Source organism: Meleagris gallopavo, chromosome 3, assembly GCF_000146605.3.
Source record: "Meleagris gallopavo isolate NT-WF06-2002-E0010 breed Aviagen turkey brand Nicholas breeding stock chromosome 3, Turkey_5.1, whole genome shotgun sequence".
Classification (NCBI taxonomy): domain Eukaryota; kingdom Metazoa; phylum Chordata; class Aves; order Galliformes; family Phasianidae; genus Meleagris; species Meleagris gallopavo.
The window spans coordinates 52,895,803-52,905,510 of NC_015013.2; the positions used below are offsets into that span (position 1 = coordinate 52,895,803).

A 9,708-nucleotide genomic window follows, 5' to 3' on the forward strand; every position below is an offset into this window, starting at 1 on the left:
CTCATCAGGATCCCACTGATCCTGTCACTGTTAAAAGCAATCGCCCCTGTGACCCTTTTTAGTAGATTCCCTCAAGTAATTTACATGACTGTCGTGGTTTTATGACTTTTGGTTATTGGTATTCCACATCAAAACATCATGTGGTGCACTGAGAGTTAAAGAGTTAATGCTCCAGGTCTGGGTACCTGTCCCAGAAGAGAAGAAGAACTACACACTGCATCTCCCAGAGGGCTGTTTGCTGTTCTGTTACCATTTCCACTTGGAGGAAAAGATAAAAACCGTTTGTAGATCACAAGACCCTCCCTCTTCTTTCCTACCATCTGGCTCATCTCTGTTGCCGGTGCTGTATTGCTCTAGCTTGCTTACAGTAAGGCTTTTGATTTTTGGATGCTCTCTCATTTTATTTATTAGCTAAAATTTTAATTATATTGTATTATATTATAGTGTGTTACTACAGAATCACAGAATGGCGCGGGTTGGAAAGGACCTCAAGGATCATGGATCTCCAACCCCCCCAAAACAGGCAGGGCCACCAACCTCCACATGTAATACCAGACCAGGCTGCCCAGGCTCACATCCAACTCAGCCTTGAACACCTCCAGGGGTGGGGCATCCACAACCTCTCTGGGCAGCCTGTTCCAGCACCTCACCACTCTCATAGTAAAGGGCTTCTCCCTGACATCCAACCTAAACCTTCCCTCCTTCAATTTAAAAACATTTTCCCCTGTCCTGCTGTTATCTACCCTTCCAAAGAGTTGACTCCCCTCCTGTTTATAGGCTCCCTGTAGGTAATGAAATGCTGCAATGAGGTCACCCCGCAGCCTTCTTTTCTCCAAGCTGAACAAGCTCAGCTCCCTCAGCCTGTCTTCGTAGGGGAGGTGCTCCAGCCCCCTGATCATCTTTGTGGCCCTCCTCTGGACCCTCTCCAACAGCTCCCTGTCTTTCTTGTACTGGGGACTCCAGACCTGGACACAGTACTCCAGATGGGGCCTTATGAGGGCAGAGTAGAGAAGGACAGTCACCTCCTTGTCCCTGCTGGCCACCCCCCTTTTGATGGAGCCCAGGATACCATTTGCTTTCCGAGCTGCAAGAGCACACTGCTGGCTCACGTTCAGTTTTTCATCCATCAGGATCCCAAGGTCCTTCTCTGCAGGGCTACTATCAAGGACTGCTCCTTCCAGTCTGTATATATGCCTGAGATTCTTCCAGCCCAAATGCAAAACCTTGCACTTTCCTGTGTTGCTGTGAACGTAATGATGTTCACCTGGGCCCAGCTTTCAAGTCTGTTGAGGTCCCACTGAATGGCATCCCTTCCTTCCACCGTGTCAACCGCACCACTCAGCTTGGTGTCATCAGCAAACTTGCTGAAAGTGCATTAAATTCCATCATTGATGTCACTGACAAAGATGTTAAAGAGCAGATATAGAGGTGAGACTCACCGGCCTGTAGTTCCCCAGGTCATCTTGCATTCTGATATTTTATTTAGTAAATTTGTTTCTCCTCAGATTGTTGCCACTGTTTTGCTGCCCATCTCCCTACTCTTTGCCCCTTTTCCCCTTTCCTTGTGGGTCTGTAGGTCCCCCAACCCCACTAGCCACAGAACCAGCCCGTAAACCATTGACAGTGATAGATAAGCATTCCAACCAAACTGAAATCGATATAAACAATTAAGTACAAAGTGAACATCAGTAGTTCAGGAAAGCACTTTTATTTTAAAAATTTTGGTCTTCCAAAACTGGCCTGCCTTGGCTGGCTGACTGGACTCATGGCACCTGCCTGCCTGCCTTGGTTGACTGGCTGGAGTCATGGCCCTTGCTTGACTTCCTTGGCTGACTGACTGGCACCATGGCCCCCACCTACCTGCCTTTGTTGGCTGGCTGGCTTGTGTCACAGTTCGTGTTCTGAAGTCAAGACCCCCATATTTGTAACAGTTTTCTGAGAGGTGGCCCATGACATCATAAGGCCATGACCCTCCGACCCTCAGAATGTCCCAGGACAATGAAAACTTGGCTGTCCTGTGTGAGGGGAGGCTATGGCCTGAAAGTTGCCCTCCTTGTCACCAGTGGGAATCTGCGGAGCTCCAGTTTAAGGCCATTTCTCTGTAATGTTTTCACTGTCGATTCCAATAAAGATCTGGAAGTTGTATTAAGTAAATGTGTGGACAATGTTTAGCTGGGAAGAAGGAAGGTATTCAGTTTTACTATGATACTTGGCACTGGTGAGGCCTCACATCGAGTACAGTGTTCAGTTTTAGACATCTCAATACAGAAAAGGACATTGCAGTGCTGGAGCAGGTCCAAAGAAGGGCAACAAGGCTTAGAGAATTTGCCCTATGAGGAGTGACTGAAGGAAATGGGGTTGTTTAGTCTGGGGAAGAGGAGGCTGAGGGGAGACCTTATTGCTCTCTTAAAGCACCTGAAAGTTTACTGCAGCAAGAGCGGGGTTGGTCTCTTCTCACTAGTGACAGGATGAGGCCTCAAATTGCACCAGGGTAAGTTTAGGTTGGGTATCAAGAAAAACTTCTTTTGACAACCAGAGAGGGTTGTTAAGCACTGGAATAGGCTCCCCAGGGAGGTGGTCGAGTCACCAGCTCTGGATGTGCTTAAAAACCGTTTGGATGCGGTGCTCAGGGACATGATTTGGCAGGGAGTTAGAGTTAGGGTAGTATGGTTAGGTTGTGGTTGGACTTGATCTTTAAGGTGTTTTCCAACCTGAACAATTCTATGATTCTATGATTAAAACAAAACTAACATTTTACTGAAATAGTGCCATCTTTTTAGTAGTTTCTAATTCTTAATGCCTAGCAAAACACTGGAGAATGCGGGCATCGATCCCGCTACCTCTCGCATGCTAAGCGAGCGCTCTACCATTTGAGCTAATTCCCCCCCTTTTCACCATTAAGAGGGATGAGAAAGCTCCCAGCTGCAGATTTTAAAGGGATGTATTTTTCATTTCTCTCTTGCACTTGTCTCTCTTCATAAATGAAAACACACTCAACTTCAATTCTGCAACAAGTTTAAAACCGTGTTTGTAATATTTCATTTTTCATTTCTTATCAGTTCATTTGGAAATAAGATGAAATGAAATAAATGCATTTTCCAGGAGTAAAAAATATTTTTGAAAGTTTATTACTTGTAATTCCTAGGAGGTATTAGGTTCTGACATTTGATTCTTCCTTTCTCTTCTCCTTGCCATGAGTCAGTCTCTACTAATGTATATATATATTTTTTCTAAATATGAAAAATTATTTAAATTTAGTCAAACACATAGTAGCATTTGAGAAATGAAACATGAGCATCAAAAAAGTAACAGTTTATCTCAGAAAATCCCAGTTCAACACATGAAAACACATTAACTACTACATGTGCAGTTAATGGCCTGTTCTTCCACTACAAGCAAAACAACACTGGAGAATGCGGGCATCGATCCCGCTACCTCTCGCATGCTAAGCGAGCGCTCTACCATTTGAGCTAATTCCCCCCCCATGGCCCTAATTTACCCTCTAATCACAGATTTTAGTAACCACAAAAAGTAACAAAAAGTAAGCCTAACAAGAATAAAAAAAACTTCAGCTTCTCCTCGCATGAAATGTGGAGGGGGAAGAGAAGTAAAGAAGATTATATTCCTTAGAAAAACTAACTAATGTCTTACTAAACTCGAATTAATCATAGAATCATAGAATAGTTTGAGTTGGAAGATATCTTTAAGATCCTTTAGCTCCAGCTCCCCCTGCTATAGGCAGGGACACCTCCCTCTAGACCAGATTGCTCAAAGCCCCATCCAGCCTTGCCTTGAACACCTCCAGGGAGGGGACATCCACAGCCTCTCTGGACAACCTGTTCCAGTGTCTCACCACCCTCACAGTAATTAATTTCTTTCTGATATCTAGTCAAAATCTACCCTTTTCCAGTTTAAAAACCATTTCCCCTCATCATGTAACAACAAAGAATACATTCCATATCAATGGCTCAAAATCAAAGTTTGGGTCAGTAGTACTAAAGAGCATATTTATGGAGTAAAACATGTGAAACAGTTATTATGATGGGAAACTACTGAAAACATCACCACACCCTGCAGGAAGCGTTTACATATGTTCATACTTCCAAGTATAGCAGAACACTAATGAAATATTAATGAGAGACCTACCACTGTGATAACAGTTCTACCCACAGTAACAGCAAAACACACTTATTTTTGCTTCACTCAACAGCAGATGTTCTATTTACTCTGTAAGTTGTCACTTACAGCAAGAGCGGGGTTGGTCTCTTCTCACAGGTGACAGTACGAGGGGATGTGACACTCAGGGACATGATTTAGAGGAGGGTTGTTAGAGTTAGGGTAGTATGGTTAGGTTGTGGTTGGAGTCGATGATCTTTAAAGTCTTTTCCAACCTGAGCAATTCTATGACTCTATATAGGGGTTGTTACAGTTATTGATCACCTGCCGTTGTTTGAGGAAATTTTCTATCATGCTTATTACCGCATCAATTCTTACACCATGTCAGTGAAATTTTTCTTCTCATCTGGATGTGCATGAGTATGTAAATGAAAATATTCTCCAGACAAAAAAACAAAACAAAACAACCCACACAAAAACTTCCTAGAGAGCCATTGTAGAAATTAGGCAAACAGGTAGCAACCTTTCAAACTGATGTGATTTACTCTTCTTTGATGAGGGAAGCAATCTCACAGACAGTGCAATAGAGCAGCTCAAAGTTAATCCAAAACTTGCATTTGCCCTGACAGGCCCTAAGAAGCCCATCTAGAAAGTAGAAGTAAAATCTGGTCATATGAGCTTGTAGTAGTTTACTAAGCATACTGCAAAGGAAGACAACTTAGAATTCCGTGTGCATGATCTATGTAAGCAGATTTTGTATCGTATTTTATCTCTACAGCCTCTCATAGAGTGGCCTGGGCTGGAAGGGACATGAAAGATCACATAGAACCCCATCCAACCTGCCCTTGAGAATCCCTAGGGATGGGGCACTCACAGCTTCTCAGGGCAGCTATGCCAGCAACACCTTGCCACCCTCGAGTAAACAATTTCCTCCTAAACCTACCCTCTTCATTTTCTAAATAACTCATCAATAAATTTGATAGTGGGCACACAATACCATTTTAACTAAATCATCAAAATACATACAAAAAGGTAGACGTCTGTGGAATATAAATCAGGATGATTATGACACCAAGAGAACATCATGAGGTTCAACAAATCCAGCAGTTAGGTCTTGCACTTGGGTCACAGCAACCCTATCAGTACACACTGGGAGATGCAAGGAAGGAGCATAACTCTGTTGAGAAGGATCTGGGGTTACTAGTGGATGGCAAGCTGGACATGAACCAGCAGTGTGCTCTCACAGCCTAGAAAACCAACCATATCACAGACAGTATTCAGAGATGTGTGGCCAGCAGGGCAGAGGAGATGATCCTGCCTCTGTGGATGAGGCCTCACTTGGAGTATGGTATCTATATACGGAGCCCTCAGTACAGGAGAGACATAGAACTGTTGCAGTGCATCCAGAGAAGGGCCACACAAATGATCCAAGGAATGGAATACCTCCCTACGTGGACAGGCTGAGAAAGCTGAGGCTGTTCAGCCTGGAGAAGAGAAGGATCTGGGAAGACTTGAGAGCAGCCTTTCAGTATCTAAAGGAGGGCTATAAGAAGGAAAAGAACAGGCTCTTTAGCAGGGTCTGTTGTGATATGACAAGGGGAAATGGTTTCAAACTAAAGGAGAGGAGGTTTAGATCGGATGTAAGGAAGAAGTTTTCTACAACAGAGGTAGTGGGCGCTGGCGCAAGTTGCCCAGAGAGGTTGTGCATGCCCTGTCCCCAAAGACACTCAACATTAAACTGGATGGGGCTCTGAGCAACCTGATCTAGCTGTGAGTGTCCTTTTCACTGCAGGGGAGTTGGACTAAATGACCTTTAAGGATCCCTTCTAACTCAAAGGATTCTATAATTCCATGATATAAATGAACACTTTATTTACACAAGCTGTGGTAAGAATAAACATCTTAAATGTTGTATTTATTGTTTACATACAACTTCTTAGAATATTAACAGAAAAGAGCATAACTTGAAAACCATACAAAAGAAAAACAACATTCAGTAGCTGCTGATAGCATACCTCTAGACTTACAAGTTATCCTGTATTTGCATTGTAAAGAGTTAAAAAAAAGAAGTTTTAAAAAAATGAAACACCTCATTTCAAGAAAAGCACTAGTGGAGACTTTGCATAAGAAAGTAAATATACTAACAGAAGGGAACAATTAGAGCAGGCACGCTGTGACTCAGCACCAGTATACGTACCCCCACAACAACCACTGCAATGGGGAATTAGCTCAAATGGTAGAGCGCTCGCTTAGCATGCGAGAGGTAGCGGGATCGATGCCCGCATTCTCCAGTGTTTTGAAAATGCCGTTATACGTACCACCATGTAAGATTTTCTTCCACAAGATCTTCAGGTTTGTGAAAGAAAATAATTTAAGGCACTGTTTCATGAGGCAAGCAGAACACGGGAAAACCTCAATTAGTGCAAAAGGCACTTACTTTACTCTGCAAAAAAGCATTTATTTACAGAAGAATTTCATACTTCTCCTGTTCTGTCCACTGAAACCGTTAACACTATTCACATGCTCCCTAAACTGGATTTATTTTAATCCTTATAAAACCACTTTGGAAAAATGCATCTGAACTCTGAAAAGCCCTACAACGTAAAGGTGTATTTAGAAACAACAGCAGTGCCAGCCAGCATGCATTTGTTTTTCATTCTTCAAAGCCCATCAACAGGGATTGATTTCTTTTTTTGTACAGGCAGCAATCACAACTTTAGAGAAAAAAAAAAAGTTAGCATTGTCTTCCGCCAAGAAAAAAATCAATTGTTAACTGAAAAAAACAACATAGAGATGACAACGGAGATAAAAGCAAACAGCAATTGGAGAATGCGGGCATCGATCCCGCTACCTCTCGCATGCTAAGCGAGCGCTCTACCATTTGAGCTAATTCCCCGTGCTGGTGGGGGGGGTCCAGAGTGCTGTCCATCGGGAGCGGGTGCACTCTCACAGATAACATGAGGCATTTCTTCCACATTTAGTGTATCACCTGTTCAGCCCTTCCCTCTTCTTTCCTTTTGCTCAGTATCCATTGCAGTACCTATAATTGCTGGAGAGCACCCTGTACAAGATGGGAATCGCACAGTGATTCTGGGAATTATCGTTAGTCATTCAATCCATGTGTTTTTTTAACTTCCCTTAACACTGCCTAAACGTGAGCACTCACTGCAACACGTACCTTGTACTGTTAGGATCTAGGCTCCATAATGGACAAGAATACACGAATGCAATCTACTCAATTCTACCCTGACCCTTTCTGTTTTCCCCGAGCATTCCTTCTGCATCTCAGAATCACAGAATAGCCAAGGTTAGAAGGGACATCTAGAGATCAAGTCCAGCCCCTGCTAAAGCAGGTTCCCTACAGTAGGTTGCACAGGTGGGCATCCAGATGTGTCTTAAATATCTCCAATCAAGGAGACTCCAATTGTCTATTTCTTTTACAGGTTTTATGTATTTCTGCCAGGCAACCTTAAGACAAAATATCATTTTCGTGCTCTTTTGTGCTTTTTCAAAGTCTTTTTACTGGACATTTTAACATTTAATGCATATTTATGATCTCATTTTCTTTATTTATACGTAGTCTAACATTCTGAAGAATGACATTTTAGCTTTCACAGCACACCTGTACCCCGCTGATCAATCACAAAAATTCTTATCCTATTTTCTTCTTCTAGTCCCTCTTGAATAGAAATTTGTTCTGGAATTTAGAGAAAACCTTTGCAATGGCTTCAATTTCTCTGACACACATTTTAAAATGCTTTAAATTTAATTTGAAAAGATCAGCTGAGCACTAAGAGTCCAGTACATGTTCTGTACTACTTTACCTGAGAAGATTATATCTAACAGAGAGTGACAGCATACATATTACTGAATGCATTAACCAATAAAAGAAATACTGGTCCTATATTGAAAATAATTTTAAAAAAATTTCCCTGCTTTATGAAGCCTTCTATTTAATGGCAGTTAGGCTTAATTTCCTCTGCTGGTACTACAGCAGAGGACTAGGCTGCTCTGGAGCAAGGGAGTTGGAGCTCAACCTTTAGTAAGATTGCAAAGCAGCACAAATATCCCTAAGTTTGCTCTCATCTTTCACACAGTCAGTGTCCAACAGCAGCTACTGTCCGAGTCCAATTTAAACAGAAATACAGCAAAAGATGCTGCTTCCGGTAACACCCTGCCTATAAACATGGCTTCTGTGTTCTCCAATGAGAAAATGGCAGGCTAGACTTCAACTACACCTTACATACTGCAGTTCTGTAATATCACAAAACCATGCCTCTCAGATTCAAACAAAAAGGTTGCCAGTGTTCACAGCTTAATTCTATTTGTCACATTCTCACATGAAAACACATTTAGCAATTGCCTCACCACACAAAAATGCAACAAGATTTACAGGAAGGATGCAACACACACTGACATTCATGGCTCCTGCTCAGTTTGCTTCCAAATCAGATGCACCTAGAGGGTTTCTCTGACCTCACAGACAGGGACTGCAGACCGCATCGCCTAACACCATAACCTGCTGTTCGATACATCAGTCAGAGAAAAAAAATATTAGGATTGCTGTATCTTGAGCTCCCTCCTGTGGATTTTACAAAGGAATAGAATTATGTACTTCCCAGTATATGAGAATTTCTCTAGATTAATAAAGTAGTTTTAAGCAGAATGATCTCATCCAACCGAATAAAAGAGAAAAAGTCCCAAGGAACTAGATCAGTAAATGATCAGAACAAAGATCAGAGGCTGTAAGATACACAAAACTCGTTGCTGATCAGCATATAGCAGCTAATTACTTAGGTACACATGAGAACTCAAGAATTTATCTTTAGTCAATTTACATGCCACTGAACAGTCTGTTTTAAAATTAAAACAGATAAACCAGAGTTGTCAGTAGAAAAGATGCATTCACAGACAAAGCTATCCGTACTCAAAACACAGGTGTCTGACACAAAAACATCATAACCAATCTTGAAATAAAAGGCAGTCAGCTTAAGATAGCACTAAACTCAGTGAGTTCTTCAACCCATGTTGTCCCTGGATTCGATCCTTTCACTTCTTGTTCTCAGTGATACACTGAGTGACCTTTGGCTGAGTAGCATCAGAAGGGAATGCAAACTACAACTATTCCGTTTTTACTAATACAGTGTAAGATTGGCATTGTAGCAGGCATTGGAAGCAATCCCAGAAAGACTGAAGCCCACGGCACAGCAGTACCACAGCACAAAGAGCCACAGAAGAGCTTACTCCACCACCACCCCCCTCTCCAGCAGTATGCCCCAACAGAGCTCTGAGGGCTGCATCTCCTCCTTAACAGCCCATACCCCAGAATTTGCAAAAGACTCACACTAACACCACGACCAGACGACCTAACAGCACAGAAAGACCGCAAAAAAACCCCTCCACCTGATCTCCTTCGAAGGCCTCCCAGGCTGACACCAACCACCCCACAGCAACTCCAAGGACTCTCCTCCTCCCACCCTCATGGAGGAACAGAGCTCCGCCCAATGCTGGAATCTTCTAGTGGCAGTGCCGGCTCCCTCGTAGGCTTCCCTCCCATGTCCCAATTCCTCTTTTATTAACCCCTCCCCCCCC

The 9,708-nt window shown here is 42.7% G+C and overlaps 4 non-coding genes across 4 annotated transcripts; 1 reads left to right on the top strand and 3 right to left on the bottom strand.

Moving 5' to 3' along the window:
* Positions 1 to 2,812: 2,812 nt before the first annotated feature.
* TRNAA-AGC lies at positions 2,813 to 2,885 on the bottom strand. The gene has a single exon. It is a non-coding gene; the product is annotated as a tRNA-Ala (tRNA).
* Positions 2,886 to 3,407: 522 nt separating this feature from the next.
* Positions 3,408 to 3,480, bottom strand: TRNAA-AGC. Its single transcript has one exon. It is a non-coding gene; the product is annotated as a tRNA-Ala (tRNA).
* Positions 3,481 to 6,334: 2,854 nt separating this feature from the next.
* TRNAA-AGC lies at positions 6,335 to 6,407 on the top strand. The gene has a single exon. It is a non-coding gene; the product is annotated as a tRNA-Ala (tRNA).
* Positions 6,408 to 6,939: 532 nt separating this feature from the next.
* TRNAA-AGC lies at positions 6,940 to 7,012 on the bottom strand. Its single transcript has one exon. It is a non-coding gene; the product is annotated as a tRNA-Ala (tRNA).
* Between the last annotated feature and the right edge of the window lie 2,696 nt (positions 7,013 to 9,708).